General features: G+C 40.7%; 1 protein-coding gene across 5 annotated transcripts in view; it reads right to left on the bottom strand.

Moving 5' to 3' along the window:
* FHIT (fragile histidine triad diadenosine triphosphatase) overlaps positions 1-15,316 on the bottom strand; it is a 1,361,197-nt gene that overhangs the window by 932,934 nt on the left and 412,947 nt on the right. The window contains exon 1 of one of the 5 annotated variants that reach the window (XM_070576978.1): positions 967-1,207. The exons of the other annotated variants lie outside the window; for them this stretch is intronic. The gene's annotated coding sequence lies outside the window, so the exon portion shown is untranslated. Of the gene's footprint in view, positions 1-966; positions 1,208-15,316 lie in introns of those variants that run through there. 5 annotated transcript variants of the gene reach the window in all.

The raw sequence follows: 15,316 nt of genomic DNA, 5'->3' as shown, positions 1-15,316 counted from the left end.
AAAGCTTTATGAGCCACTTCAAGGATTTGGAGCAATGGGAAGCCATTTCAAGGTTTTTCAAGCAGACTGCAGTGGTAGTAGTTGATACCATCATATTTATACTTTGAAAATAATAGATTTGGGTAGAGGGGAGGCAGAGTGGGTCCAGATGGGCCAGTTAGTCCAGACCTCCTAGATGACAGCAGTCTAGGAAGGAGGGTAATCTGGACTTGGATGGCACGGTGCTAGAGGTGATGGAGTGAAGGTGACACATTCTAACAATATTTGCTGTGGGACCAATCCAATGTGCCAGAGGCATCTCAGTGGCCCAAGACATGTACTAACTATATAATTCCTGGCTCTGTGAAGCTGAGTAAAGACATTTAGAAAGACCAAACCAAACAGGACCTGAGCACATCCATATACCCTCATCCCCAGCAGCAGGTCACCACTATGTGCTCTTAGTCACCACAGCTCTGTATTCGAATTTACAGATTCTGAGAAAGACTCCACAAGAAAACCAATTCAATAGGCAAGGAAGAAAATGCTCACCATCGAGCATTGAAAATAAAGATGATAACAAGCAGGTTTTAATGGAAAGTGGTGAAATGTCGAATTTCCATTCTGATGTTATTAGCACTGCTCCTGAATTTTAAAAAATATTTTGGTTAATCAAAACTATGGGTCAATCAACCATTCCACAATGACAGCTCTTGTGGTCATAAATCTTCGCTATTGCCTGAAGCTGACATGGCCTCAGTCCACGGGAGAGTAAGCAGCAAAAAAACTGTTTCTCTTTATTTCCCCCAAAGGGAGTTAAGCAATGAGTAATAAAAGGATATAAATTATTCACAATGCTTTCCAGAAGTCTATGATTCAAGGTTTGGGAGAAATAATGGAAGTGGGGGCAGGCGGGAAACAGAATCCTGAATGGACAAATTTCTTTTGAACATGAAAGGATGAGTTTCTGAGGTAAACCCAACTCACCGCACCCAGGGCTTCAGGATTGACAGCTATGGCCTCTGGTTCTTCCACAGAATGTTTCATTCAGTCCTTATACGTGTCTGGACAATCCTTATTAACCTGCAGTCACCTGAGGAGAGCTCAGTTTCTGTCAGTTTCTTGGATTTTTGTGAGAATGGAGAGAGGGAGAGAGTCGGAGACAGAGGTTAGGGAGAGGGTGAGTCTGGCTGCTCCAGAAAATACTGAGGGAATGTGAGAAGAGGAAGAGGAGGGACAACAGAGTGTCAGCTGGTGGAGGAGAGAGAACACTTTCTCTTTTGGTTTTACTTTTGAGGCATAAGAAGGAGGCATCAGTGTGGTGACAGGTATGGAAGTGGGTAGGAGCAGAAGAGCTGTTTGATTGTTTGTTTATAAATGTGGCCTGGATTAGATATACGGCTCTCCTTCACAGTTTCTAAGAAATAGAAGCAAAAGATTTCAGCAACTTTGAAACTTTGTTCTCTTGCTGAACTGAGTTTCTTTGACTGTAAATGCTCCAAGACTAAATCATGTGCAGCCACTCTTTATAAAGGCTAGAAACACATCTGTTGAACCCACCAGATGTAGGCACTCTACTAGGCACCAGTAATGGTAGAAAGAATTGAAAACCCTACAGGATCTAGCCTTGGCTTACCCTCCTGGTTTTGTCTCCCACTAGTTCTTCTTCAAAACCAAGATCACAGCCATTTTGTTCTCGCAGTTCACAAAGACCACGTCCCGCTTCCCCTCTGTGTACATGAACATGTTGCTTTCCGCACTGAACGCTCTTCCTCACTCGTCCTACAGCACTGTGCCTCCCCACCTTCACCTGTTAATTCCCACCACTCTTTGCATCTCAGGTTAGTGTTACTTCCTTAGAACACCATCTAGAATGCTGAGCTCAGTCAGGTGCCCCTACTCTGGGCACTCACTGGGCTTATTTCAACTAAATCTAGGTAGCATTCCATTATTAGATGGTGTGCAAGAGTTTTGATGGGAGAGACTAAGTCTTTGTCATTCTTGTATCCCCAGCCCCTAGCGCACCACATGACACATACAAAACATCCAATAAATCTTTGCTGAATGAATAAAGATATAAAATACTTGATGCCCAACTTCCAGGAACTTTCAGTGTAGTTAGTGAAGATATAGCCTTTTTTAATATAACACAGCACAAGGCATTATAAAACAAGTGCCTTATGCATAACAAGGTAGGTAGTCAGGGAAAGCAAAGATTACTTTTGGCTGGGGTGATAGGAGCGGCAGCAGCAATGACAATTTCATAAGTGTTATGACATAAACACTATGTTAGTTGCTTTCATAAATACCCCTGTAACATGACAATATTATCCCCATTAACAAATGAGGAACCCAAGGTTCAGAGAGGGTTAAGTGATTTTTCAAAGTCACATAACTGGTAACCAGCAAAGCTAGGATTTTAATTTTGAATACAAGATTTGAAAACACTGAGAATGGGAAGGTGGGTATCCTAGACAGAGAGAAAACACAGACAAATGCTCAAAGGCATTTTGGGGCAACGCATGTCCTGGGGACCAAAACAAAAAAGATTAAGTTGATGCAATGTAGGAATGCTGGGGAGACAATGACAGGAGAGTAACTAGACTGTCAGGGACCCTGCAAGCCAGGCTAAGGAATCTGTATCAGGGAAATCAAGGAGCCATTGGTAGTTTTAGAATAGAGGAAACATGATCAAAGATGAGCATTTGAAAGATTCATCAAGCAGTAGGACATAGGCTGAACTGGGAAACAAGAGGGGAGTTTGTCAAAGCAAAAGCAAACCAACTCAGAGCCTAATGCAACTCTCTAACTCTAAAGGCTCTGATTTCTGGGAATGGAGTGGAAAGGATGGATGTAATTCATACTGTGAAGGAAGAAACCAACGGCTTTTCACAGCTGAGTTAGTATGGCTTTGAAAGAGAAAGAAACTAAAAGAGACTTAAGAATATTAAGCCAAAATAACATGGACACTAATGAGGAAGCCAGCCAGAAGAAGAAGAAGTAACATAGAAGGTACCCATTTGAGGAGAAATCTCTTAAGCATGCTGAATAAGACACTATAGGGAAAATGTCTAAGAAAAAGTTGGAGAATCAGAGAGTGATCAGTGCAAGAAATGCAACATTAGAGCCGTTTGCGTTAAGGTGCAAAGAGAAGCCATGGAAAATGTGGATATATCTTCAAGGGCTAAGAAATAGAAAAAGAGAGTTGGAAGGTATGCAACAAATCTTAGTTAATGCTCACATTAAGATGGTAGGAATATGAAGATTAACAAGTAAAAAATACTAAATAATTAAGATCTTAAATGCCCAATACGACCCAGACACTATTGCCAGAAACTTTTTTATGTTATTCTATAAGAGTGATACTATCTCCATTTTATAAAAACTGAGGCTGAGAAGTAACGTACCTTGTCCAAGGCCATATAACTAGTAAGTGACAGAGGTGGAATCAAAGCTATGTTTGTCTGATTTAGGGAGAATCTCACTCATGCCACCCTGCCTCCCTGGACAGGGCTGTGGTATGGAGGCCATTGGAAGGGAAGAAATTACAGGAGTGGACAGGATGAACTCAGTCAAGGACAATAATGACTGGAGAAGAGGCCACTGAATTTGGGAACTCACTTCTCGGAGATAGTTGTAGTATAAGGACTAAAATTAAACCCCAATATTTTGTGCTGCCTTGACATCTGGGGAAAATCAGTATGGCGTCCAAAGGCCTAACTGCAAGTTCTTCTTCCCTCTCTGCTCCTAGGGATAAAGTCCCCTAGCCAAACAACTCTCCCTTATCATGGGAACCAGGCACCATTCCTGTTTATCACTCAGTAATGGGTTTCAGTTTCCTAACGGCCCTTGGAATTATCCAAACAAGCCAATAACATCTTCCTGCAAGAACCAGAAGTCACCCCACCCTCTTGATACTACAAAGCCCACCTCCCACAGCTCCTGGTTGTTCACTCTGTTCCCAAGTGCACCCCTATTGTGGCCTTGTATGGTGTGCAGCACCCTCCTCCCCTGGGCTATGAGCCTATGTGATTCACAAACTGCTGTCTATCTCATCTATCCAGTGTCAGTGTTGTGTGTTTGGCCATCCCCATAACCCTAGGGTAGAAATCTCTCCTTTATCAACTGGGTGCATAGAGGGTAATTAAAACAACAGAGGACACCAAAGTGTTCACTGTGGAAGTTACATAGTGAAATGCTTCATTTTAATAATTATTGGCTTTACTTCAAGTGAAAAAAATCTGATGAATGAATGACTACTTCCTAATTTTATACAGGAGAAAACTGAGGGACAGAAAGGTTAGATGGCTACTTGGGGTTACACAGTAGTAAACTCTTGTTTTACTTTAATGCTGCATTCTTCCCCAATATTTTCTTGACAAGCTCCAGTCCATATGCTGCATAAGAATTGTATATATCCAGAATTTACAGAAAGCCATTGCAAGCAACAAAAAAAAAGGCAAAAGCCCAACAGAAAAATGGGCCAAGATATGAATAGGTAATTCAAAAAGGAGAAATAGAAATGGCCAATGATGGGAAAATGTTCAAGCTCATTATTAAGCAAAGAAATTCAAACAAAAATCATGATGAACCATTTCTCTGTATCTTTCAAGTTGACAGAGATTAAGAAAATTTACACTATCCAGTGTTGGAGATGTTACAAGGAATTGAAGACTCTCATAGAAATTAGTACCTTTCTGAAAGGCAGGGCAGCAACTTTCATAAAATTTTTTGTTATGTTTTCCATAACAATTTTATTCGTAGGATTGTATCTCAAGGAAGCAACCTGTCAAGTCCATAAAGATGTATGTATGAGGATCTTTGTTCTATTGTTCTTTGTAATATTGAAAAATCAGAAACAATCTTATCAACAGGAGATTAGCTAACTAAATATGGTATACCTATAAAATGGAATACTATGCATTCTTTTAAAATGGTGATGTAGATGCATATTTATCCACATAGAAAGATGATATTAGGTAAAAAAATATATATAGGTTACAAAGCTGTATGTGTAATATTATACACATTATATAAAATTTTGTATATTTCTATAACCATGCACACTGAGAAATTTGGAAAGAAATTTACAAAATTTAAATATCTCTGAGTATTCAAATTTCAAGTGAGGCTTACTGTCTTCTTTAGTTTATCTCAAAGGCACACAATAATAATCGAGGAAAAAAAGGCTTTTCCACTTTGGGGAAAAAAATACATTAAGTAACGAATCTTCTCCTTCAAAAGGAAAGAGTACACTTCAGGAAGAAATTATACAACCTGCTTTGATTTTGTACTTTTATTTCCTTCCAATAGATAAATATGAAATCCTGGAAAGAAGGAAATCCACCATGCACTGCATTTCTCATAGCAAGTACCCTAAACTGAGGCTTTTGTGCCCCTAGTGGGAGGCTGTGGATAGAGTGGAAACCAGACAGAGCAGGGGTTCAACAGGTGCTGGCCAGCCCCTCTCTGATTGAACAGGACACCTTCATGGTGACAGTGAGACTTTCACCCCAGCTTCTCAACAGTGGCTAATTTTTTGCCTTGGACCTTGCAAACTATTCAAACTACGGTTCTAGATAAATTCCATTCTCAGAGATTTCACCTCCTGATAGCAAATACTGCTGTTTCAACATCCCATTTGTGCCTTTTTGCTGTTAGAAAGCTTTGTTAAGGCACAGGTGACCTATAAAATATGTTTCTCAAAACTTAACTCTCTGAGAAATCAGTTGCTGATTTATCTGCCCATTCTGTCATCCAGAGGAGGGCAAAACAGAGCGCACAGAGAGTTTAATTCAGAAAGACAGACACTTAATTAGTTATTCTGAAAAATAACAAACTCTACTATGACATTTTAGAAATTTCAAAATAGAGATCTCCGTGTATCCCATTAGGTGTCTGTCACGGTCCCAATAATATTACTTGTGACAGCTCTAAGAGATGCAATATGCATTGGCCTCCTAGGTCTTTAAGAATGCACAACTTAATTCATCTGAAAGTAGTTGTGTTGTTGACCCCGGGGTCCTTTATATTAGAACAAATTCAGACACAGATTCTGGGACAGTTCTGGAATATTAGATGAGGGTGAATTACAGGCAGTCACACAGCCTAGCATCGTCCTTTAAAGCTTTTTTATGAGGCAGGGCCAAAGGCTGGCAAATCTCTCCTTCACCACAGAGGAAATCTAGGCTAAAAAGGAAAATAAGAAGTTTATGAACTATTAAAAAAAATAAAGCTGCAGAGTTAGGGAGTTATGGATTAAGTTCCGATCCATTAATTATTTTATCCCCTGACTTACAGCTGACTAAAGACGTGCGGCCCTCTGGTGGGTGACAGAAACACTCCCATGCAGAAAACACAGGAAAAGGGAGAGTAATGGCTGGCAGAGTGAGGGGCAGATCCACTCGTTCGAATGTTAATTTATACAAGAATCTGAAATTCAATGATCTCACATCCCCCAGGTAAGAGAAAGATCCGCTCCCCAATTTCATTTGGGAGTCCTATTACATTAAGCAATATTCTGTTTGGCTAGACATGCCATTCTTCTCTTGAAGGAAATTAATTTCTTGATTCTTCCAGCTAATACAATCCCAATTCAGTGCTTAAAGTTTTCTCAGGGCACTACTAGATGAAATAAAGTCCAAAGTACTTCTTGTGGGAACTCAAGATACAGATGGAAACAATAGAGGAAGGACCAGTTAGGGAGGGCAGGGCCCAGAAATGAGGTGTTGACCTGTTCCTCACAAGCCACGTGTGGGATCTGCTAAGAGCAGTCCATATTCTCAACTCTCGGCTGAGTAGGGCTGTTTTATGATTTCCGTAGGAAATTTATTTGTAAGCATTTAAGGCCTCTGAACAGAATAAATAAAAGATTACAAGAAAAAGCAACACAGTGATTCCTGGTTGTTTAAAAGGCAACTCAACAAGCCTTCACCAGCAAAAGGAAAAGGTCAGGATCAATAAAAGGGCCTTTGGAAGGAGATCTGTTTTCAATTTAACACAAATCAATCCTGATGGTGAGCCTTCTGCAGACCAAGGAAACATCAACTATACAAGGAATCCGGCCTTGTTGGGAAAATAAAACTGCTCCGTTTGAAGCTCCTCAAGAACATCAAAACAAAGGCAAACAAACCTTACCCACTCTACCCCTTCCCCAGCCATCTGCCTGATGGGCAAAGGCTGGTTACCCCCCAAAATAAAAACAAGTTCTCAAATATGGAGGTGTTACTACTCATAAATGCAACTTTACTCCAAAAGTGGCTTTTTGGAGACATCATCTTAAGCGTGATGTTAACAAGGGGAATCCCACGTATAAGGAGATTCTGTAGGAAAATACTGCAGGATGCTGAGCATCGTTGATGACAAAACACCTACCCTTGAAGGTGTCCTGTCAAACTCACCACATCCTGCTCTTTTAATAGGCCCAGGAGCCTTTGTAAAGCACTGGCTCAACTACTGTGAGAAGACACTTTTACCATCCTTTGGGAGATATACAATGAATGGCATTTCTTCTCAGCCTTATTTCTTTCACAAATCTGAACGCTTGCTACAATGGCACAGTTGTTCTGAGCATCCATCCCTTCAACACACACATACACACACCACATGCACCCCACACACACCACACATACACCCACCCACACACACCCCATACCACCACACATATACACACATACACATACATACACCAGACACACACAATTTTAATTAAAGAATTCATAAACCTAACAGTCGCCCATTGCTGCAACCTTACTTACGCCCAATTCCTAGCTCTTACTATCTATACCTTCTCCTCTTTTTCCTCCCTCACAAGAAAGCATATCAGATTGCAAGGTTGCAAGGGAGTAAGAATCTTAACCTTAAATCTGCTCTTTTTTAGAAGAAAAAAATAAGTCATCTGCATCCTTAAACAATTTAAACATTATTAGAGAAAAACTACTGAGGATCTATCTCACAAACCATCACCACCCTCTAGTGGGATTCAGCATCAAAGTTAGTCTCCTGCCTGGAATGACCTACCACCCCCCGCCACCACACACACACATTTCAACTATATAAATCCTGCCACTATCTCCAAGTCCATCTACTCTATAGATGAAAATCCTTCCCTCTTCCCTCTCTGGACTCTACCAGAGCTCAAAAACTCAAGTTTTCCATGAGCCAGGAAGGGTTATTTGAAGAGTGCAAGCCAAATTTCAGACATACGCTTTCACTACTTAGCAGTGGGGACATGGCAACTGGAGAATGCAGGCCCCATCTGAAGGGGGCAGCAGCCACTCTGTCCCATCTCATTGTTGCCATGTGGGAATGCGGGCCCACTGCAACCAGACCTTGCAGTGTTTTAAGAGAAGTCAAAACTTTGCACTTTATGTTAAATACCCCAATTTGAAATGTTGGCTCAGTAAAGAAAGTTTAGATGACAACAACTCTGTGATCTGCATTGGACCCATGGAACTACTAATTTGCAACCTCCGGTCCCTACCAAACATGTGTCGCTTAACGGTAAATGACACTTGTGTTACAGAGGTGTGGTGAGATCAACATTTAGGTCAATATGCCTCAGAGAGAGACATATACAAATTTATAGGTTATATGTAACTTGAAAATAAAGCAAGTCTTTATCTAGTCTGTCTTCAACTTTACCTTATTTTAAGCTTCAAATAGTGTGTAAGGAGGGCCTGAGATATTTATATTTAGAAAAGAAGGACATTGGTCAAAAAGTTAAGGAACACTGAGCCTGACAGCAAGGCCCGGAGGGCAGGGACCACGCCCTTATGTATTTTATTCAGCACATATCAAGAGCACTAAGAATACAGGTTTGAATGGAACTGATTTGAATCTTTTACAGCACCAGACTCCAGACAACCATTTCATGCATTAGAAATTTAATTTTGCCGGATTGCACATACAGTACCAATAAATTTTCAAACTCTCAGCAAAATATCCCATTCTTTAATCAGATCTTAGTAAAAGCTGCCTGTACCTAAGCATTTTTATTTTATAATCTTAATAGCTCTAAATTCATCTAAAGGGGTAACATGCCTGACACAGAGAATGCATTTAAACTATAATAGTTAAACTTAACTAAAAAAAATAAACAAGAGACTTAACTTTCACGCATCTTGTCTCTCTGTCGAGTAGAGAGAGCGCCCCGTGGCTTGGGCTCTTTTATCAAGAGAATTCCCATACCTTTTTGTCAGATAAACTTATTTGGTTTTCCTTGTGTAATGGGGTGAGTATTCTACAAGGTTGCAATGCCTTTTTTTTCCAACTCAAATTGTCCCTCAGAGGCTCAAAGAGCTCACAAAGTGCTTCGCTGCATGAAAGCGCTGTCTACATTTGTCTGGCAAATATGATGCCAACTGAAAACTTGACGGGTCTGTAATTTGTCACGGGCACCATCGAGCTCCAGGCTGCATCCACCAGAGAGTGAATTCAACTTTATAAAGAAAAGCGTGGAGAGGAAGGCCTTCTAGCAAGATTCCCAATAACCAGAATATGGACACGAGATCCAAAGACTAATAAAACATGGACTGGGGAGAGGGCATTGATGAAGCAGTAGCCTAAGGAGAGAAGACAGAGGATTTGAGCATGTTTCTGTATTGAAGGGAAGTGATGGGCACAGAGAAAAGAGGAAGCTCTGTTACCACTTGTAATCCTATAACAACTCCAGGAATTAGGCCACATTAGGTTTGTTTCTTCAGATGTGGAAACAGGCTCAGAAAGGCTGAGTAACTGGCCCAGTCTTACCCAGCCAGTAAGTGGCTTAACTGGTGTTTGGCCAGGTCTTTCTGGCTCTATAGCCCAAGTCTTGTCACTTCATAATGCCAACTTCCAACAAGTCACCCAGACAGTCAAGTGCATTCAATTAGCTATGCTGTGAAACTACAGATGGCGGAGAGGGTATTGTTCATTTTTTAGCTTAATTTTGTTAAAGATATAATAGACCAACCATAAAAAACAATCTGCCAAGCTATAGAAAATCAGCCCTGTTGCCAGTAAATGTATTTTATACAAGTATATATTAAGCACCTATTAACATATTTGAGATCCCCCAGATACCAGAGACATAGACTTTCAAATACATTCAAACTAAGCTCAAAGGTAACCTTTTTTTTTTTCATTATTACAGAAACGTAAAGACATTTTCATTGAAAAGAATGTTTGTTCACTCAATCACCAAATATTTATTGAGAAACCACCTGGGCCAGAAATTATTGTGGACTCAGGATGACAGAGAGAATTAGATGGAGAAAGCCCATGCCTGGAAGAGCTTGCTTTGCTTTGTTTAAAGTCAGACTAAACAAAGCAAAGGAGGGAGAAGAGCCATTTGTGGTTTTAGATAAATGCTGTGAAGCAAATATTGGGGTGCTCTGATGAGAGAGTAAACGGAAAGCATCCCTTAGATGGCGAGGTCAGGGAGGTCCTCCCTGAGGTGATGATGCATAAATTATAAGATTTAAATCACGAGGAGTCAATCATGAAAGGGGTTGATGAAGGGTGTTCCAGACAGAGGGATATGAGTGTGCAAAGAGCCAGTGAGGATAATGAGCTTACCTTACTCGGGGAACTGAGAGCTGGCCACTCTGAGTGGGTGCAGCAAGCCAGGATGGGGTGTGTAGTATAAGCTGAGGGGAAGAGGTGGGTAGGAGCCAGTCAGACCATCGTGGGTCTTGAACACCACTAGAGTGGGTTTGGATTTTATTCTAAGATCAATGGAAAGCTGTTAAATGATTTGGTCTTAAACAGGGGACCAATATGCACAGATTGGTGATTTTATTTCAGCTGTTGTGTGAAGAACGGATGAGACGGGGACTAGCGTGGAAGTGGGAGACTAGGCTTTGGGAGATAGCACTTGGATGTTCTGCTGAATGCCTACATTCACCCTCCAGATCTACCCTCTACTCTTTCTTACCCTATTGTCTACCTCAGAGGCCAGCTTATATAGATAGAAGCCAAGGGTTCCCTTACCTTCTGACTTCCAGTTGGGTTCAGCCAATGGGAAGCCCCAGTGGAACATTAGGGGAAAGGAGGAGAGAGAAGTTGGGATGTTTATTCCATCAGCTCCCCATCATCCCTCAGGGTTTATCACAGGCGGGCTGTATGCCTCAACCCCTGGCTTCTGGTCCTGTCAAATGGCCTCTCCCACAGCTCTCCCTCAGGGGTCCAATACCCTTCCCTCCCTATTCACCTTTCCTCTCCTTTCCTTTTAGGCCTCGGGCAAAACCAGAAAAGGCTGCTATTAGCCTCAGGGCACTGCACTTGGAGCCTTGTGGTTTGAAAATGATACTTTTATTAAACTCTAGTCAAATTACCCAATTTGTGTTTGCCATCTGTTTCCTGCTGGGTTCCTTACTGATACAGGAAGAGAGAGGCAAGATTTGATTTTGAAAAGTTCAGTTACTGTGATCCTTGACTAATATTCTCTTCTACTTGTGCTTCATGTTTGTGATGTACGGGTCACAAACTCAAAAAAGTTAGCAAGAAATCATACATCTCTTTACTTCTTTAGGAGAATGAACACTATTGATTGGCGAAAGAGATAAAATGCCAAAATCATGAGTATAAGGGTTCAGAAAACAAAATAAGAATTCATAGTCACCAATATTTGATTTCAGGCCAATTACCAAGAGCTCTTGCTAAAGTATTTAGATTTATATTTCTCATTCAATTTTTCATTTATTTAATCAATGTTTATTGGGTACCTACTATTTGCAAGGCACTGTTTTAGGTTCTAAGGATGGAGTAGAGACCAAATCAAAATCCTTACTGTCTTGGAGCTTACACTCTGGTGGAGAGTCAGAAATTAAACAAATCAACACTATCTCATGTGCTCATAAAAAGTTAAGGAGAACATAGAGTGGGAGATTTATGTAAGAGAGAAAGAATATTACCTTTCTTAAAATGTGATATTTGAGTAGATACCAAAAGGAAAGAATATCCAGAGGAAGTATGACCCAGGAGAGGAAACTACTAGAGGCTGAGGGAGGAAGTGGTAGACACTTTTGAGAAAGAGTGAGAGGCCAGGGTGGCTGGAGCAAAGGAGGGGAGGACAGCTAGTAGTCTATGCAGTCAGGGAGATAGGCAGGACAAGCCACTAGCACCTTGAGAACTTTTGGCTTCTATTTTGGGACAAGACGCCATTAGGATTTTGAGCAGAGTAGTGACAGGATATGACTTAGTTTTAAGAGGATCATTCTAGCCGCTGTGTTGCAAATAAGGTGGCAAGGATAGAAGAGGGAAAACTCTCAGGCAAAAGCAGAGGACAGAGATGCTGGTGACTTGGACCAGGGTGGTAGCATCCACCTTTGATAAGCCTTTTAGCTACCCAAGTGGAGATGAGTAGGCATTGGATATATAATCAAAGTCTCAAGTTGAGAGAAGAGGTCTGAACTGGAGATAGAGATTTGGAAAACCTGAGTATATAGGCATGAGCTTGAATGAGACCATCTAGGGAGTGAAGAGAGGCAGAAGAGACAGGTGCTAAGGATGGAACCCTTAGGCATTGTAGGTTGACAGCTCAGAAAGAGGAGGAAGAGCCAGTAAAGGAGACTGAAAAGGAGCAGCAAGTAGGACAGGAAGAAAAACCTAGAGAGTGTGGTGTCCCCAAAGCCAATTGAAAAAAGTATTTCAAGAACAAGGAAGTAATCAACTGGTCATGTGTCACTGATAGGTCAACTAAGAATAGAACTCGGAGTAGAACAATGCATTTGGCAAAGAAGGGACCTCTGGTGACCCAGACAGGTCTTGAGAAGTAGTGGAGTTGAAAGTCTAATGGAGAGAACATGTATAGACAACTCTTCTGTTCTTTGTTGTCAATGGGGAGCAGAGAAATGTTTAGTAGGCAGAAGGAGTTAAACAGGTTTTCTTTTTTTTTAAATGAAGTTTGGAGATATTATAGCATCTCTGAATGCTGCTGGGAATTATCTAGTGGGGAGAGGAAGCCAGATGATGCAGGAGAGAACAGATAATTGCAGGAGCAAGAGGCGATGGGGACCAGGGCACCATGAAGGCTGTGGGCGGGAGAAGAACATTTCATCTTCGGTAACAGAGCACATGCTGTAGTTGCAGATAGGCTGGTGAGAGCGTGTGGAAGTTTCCTCCTGACTGAGCTTTTCTCAGTAAAACAGAAAGTAAGGTTGCCCACATAGCATGAAAAGCAGGGAGCAGCCGTTGGAGGTCCAAGGAGATAAGAGAGTATGAAACAGTCATCCAAGGCAAGTGGGCGGACTAGGGACAGGTAGGAGGATTTCTGGGCAGTTGGGCTGTAAACTGCCTTTAATGGGAATCCATAAATCCCATTAACATTAATGAAAAACATTAACGTTAATCTAAGGTAGAGGGAAAAAGTGAGATACTCTTAAGAGAAAAATACAGAAGATATGGCAATCTGAAGGAGAATTCCAGATGTTACATTTGGTGGTGTTCTCCTAAAATTACCACAGGAGATACCCACCGCACCTGGGCAAGGAGAATGTGGAGGGGAGTTGCTGTAAAGGGAATGCGGGGATCCCCACTTTCCTCGATGGATGTGAGGGATTCAACACTCAAATATATGGAAATATCTTTACTTTAGGTTCTTTCTTATTTAGCCATTCAGGTTCTGAGTATGTGGAAAATAAATCTGAAACTCTACTTTTAAAAGCTTTCTTGTAAATTATTCTTGATATGTAGAAGCCCAGCTCCCAGACATAACAAAAAAAAAAAAAGAAAGAATAAAAGACTAACGACCTCTGACATTAGAATTTAAAATGTCTGCATGCAAATCCACTTTCCCTCCATTCTTTTGTAATGCAATAACCAGCGAGAATAAGAATTGCAAAAATGCCAAAAGAGCTACATGGAAATTATACAACAAAGTAGTTTCACAGTGATAGTGAGAAAAGAATATGAAATGAATACAAGATAACATAGAGAGACAGAATCTGGTGTTATGTACATATAAGTGAGCATGTGTGTGTGCACATGAGTGTCTGAGAGAGAGCAAGATAAAAAAACTATTTATTTGCTTTGTTCTCCCTTAGCAAAATCAAAAAAATAGAAACTGCTTTGGTCACATTTCAATAATGTGACACATGGTTCCATTTTAGTTCCAAATGATTTTTCACTAAATGATTTTTGAAATATTTACTTGTAAACATAAAGGAGACCTTTTGAATATCAGACTCAAAAAAATAACAAAATCAAGCAATTATCAAGACAGACTTTCCAATACTCTCTATACTATTTTCTTCTAATTATTATTTCTTACACTCCTAGGCACCACAGAAGTTCAATGCTACAGATGTTTCTCTCTTGGCTTCACTTAATGGCTTGAACTGTGACAATGAAAGTGAGATAGACTGTTTCATGCCCTATAGCTAGAACATATTAAATAACGCAAACAAGTTTTGAAAAGCCATTTCGCCCATATGATATATCAGCTGCACAGACATTTACTAATGCTTGCTCCCTCCACTCAACCCCCATACTCATTTTCTTCTTTGCGCTACTCCCAGACACATAACGAAAGAAAGAGAAGTTTCTCTACTTGGGCCATGAGAAGAGAGAAAAGAAAAGCCAATGTCTAAAGAATTTCTCCTTACTTTTCTACTGGCTTCCATCAAATCTAAGGTAATTTCATATAGACCCTGGGCTCACATATCCAAAGAGAACTCAGTGACTAATTCAAAGGGCAGTCCAACCAAGGGTAGACACCTCTACGTGTGTATGGTGAGAAATTTGGTGTGGCTCAAAGAGTAAATGATGTGGTACTGAAACACCAGGTGTGGATGATATCACCACTTGCCTAGTCAACATCTACTCTCCCCTACTTTGTTCCTGATTTTTGGTTTTCTTGGAGTGGTCTAGATAAAAATATCCAGCTTCAGAATTGTTTGCATCTAAGAGTGATCAAAAAGACACTAATCGACCAACAGAATCATTAAGAAGTTGCTTGGTGGGGCTTCCAGGAAAATATGTTGAAAAGGGAAGACTCAGATGACATAAACAGTTTGTGAGCTTTTCCCTTTTGCCCATTGTCCTTCCCTCTTTCTCACACCTGTAATGGCCACAGATGTAGCAGCCAGTTTGTAACCATGAGGACAGAAGTCCCATGGCAAGGTATGACTGAGAAGAAAGACAGCAGGAGCTAGGTCCTGATGGTACTCTGAACTTGTTGAAGTATCCTGGGAAAAATAACCCCCTTTTTGGTTAAGTCACTTGTGATGGTTAAATTTATGTGGCAATTTGGCTTGGCCAAAGTACCTAGATATTTGGTCAAATGTCTGGATGTTGCTGTGAAGGTATTTTTTTAGGTGAAATTAGCCTTTAAATCAGTAGACATAGACATTGTCTT

This window comes from Equus przewalskii, chromosome 15 (genome assembly GCF_037783145.1).
Source record: "Equus przewalskii isolate Varuska chromosome 15, EquPr2, whole genome shotgun sequence".
NCBI classification, from domain to species: domain Eukaryota; kingdom Metazoa; phylum Chordata; class Mammalia; order Perissodactyla; family Equidae; genus Equus; species Equus przewalskii.
Note: the sequence above shows the minus strand (reverse complement) of the source record. Positions and strands in the feature narration are given on the sequence as shown.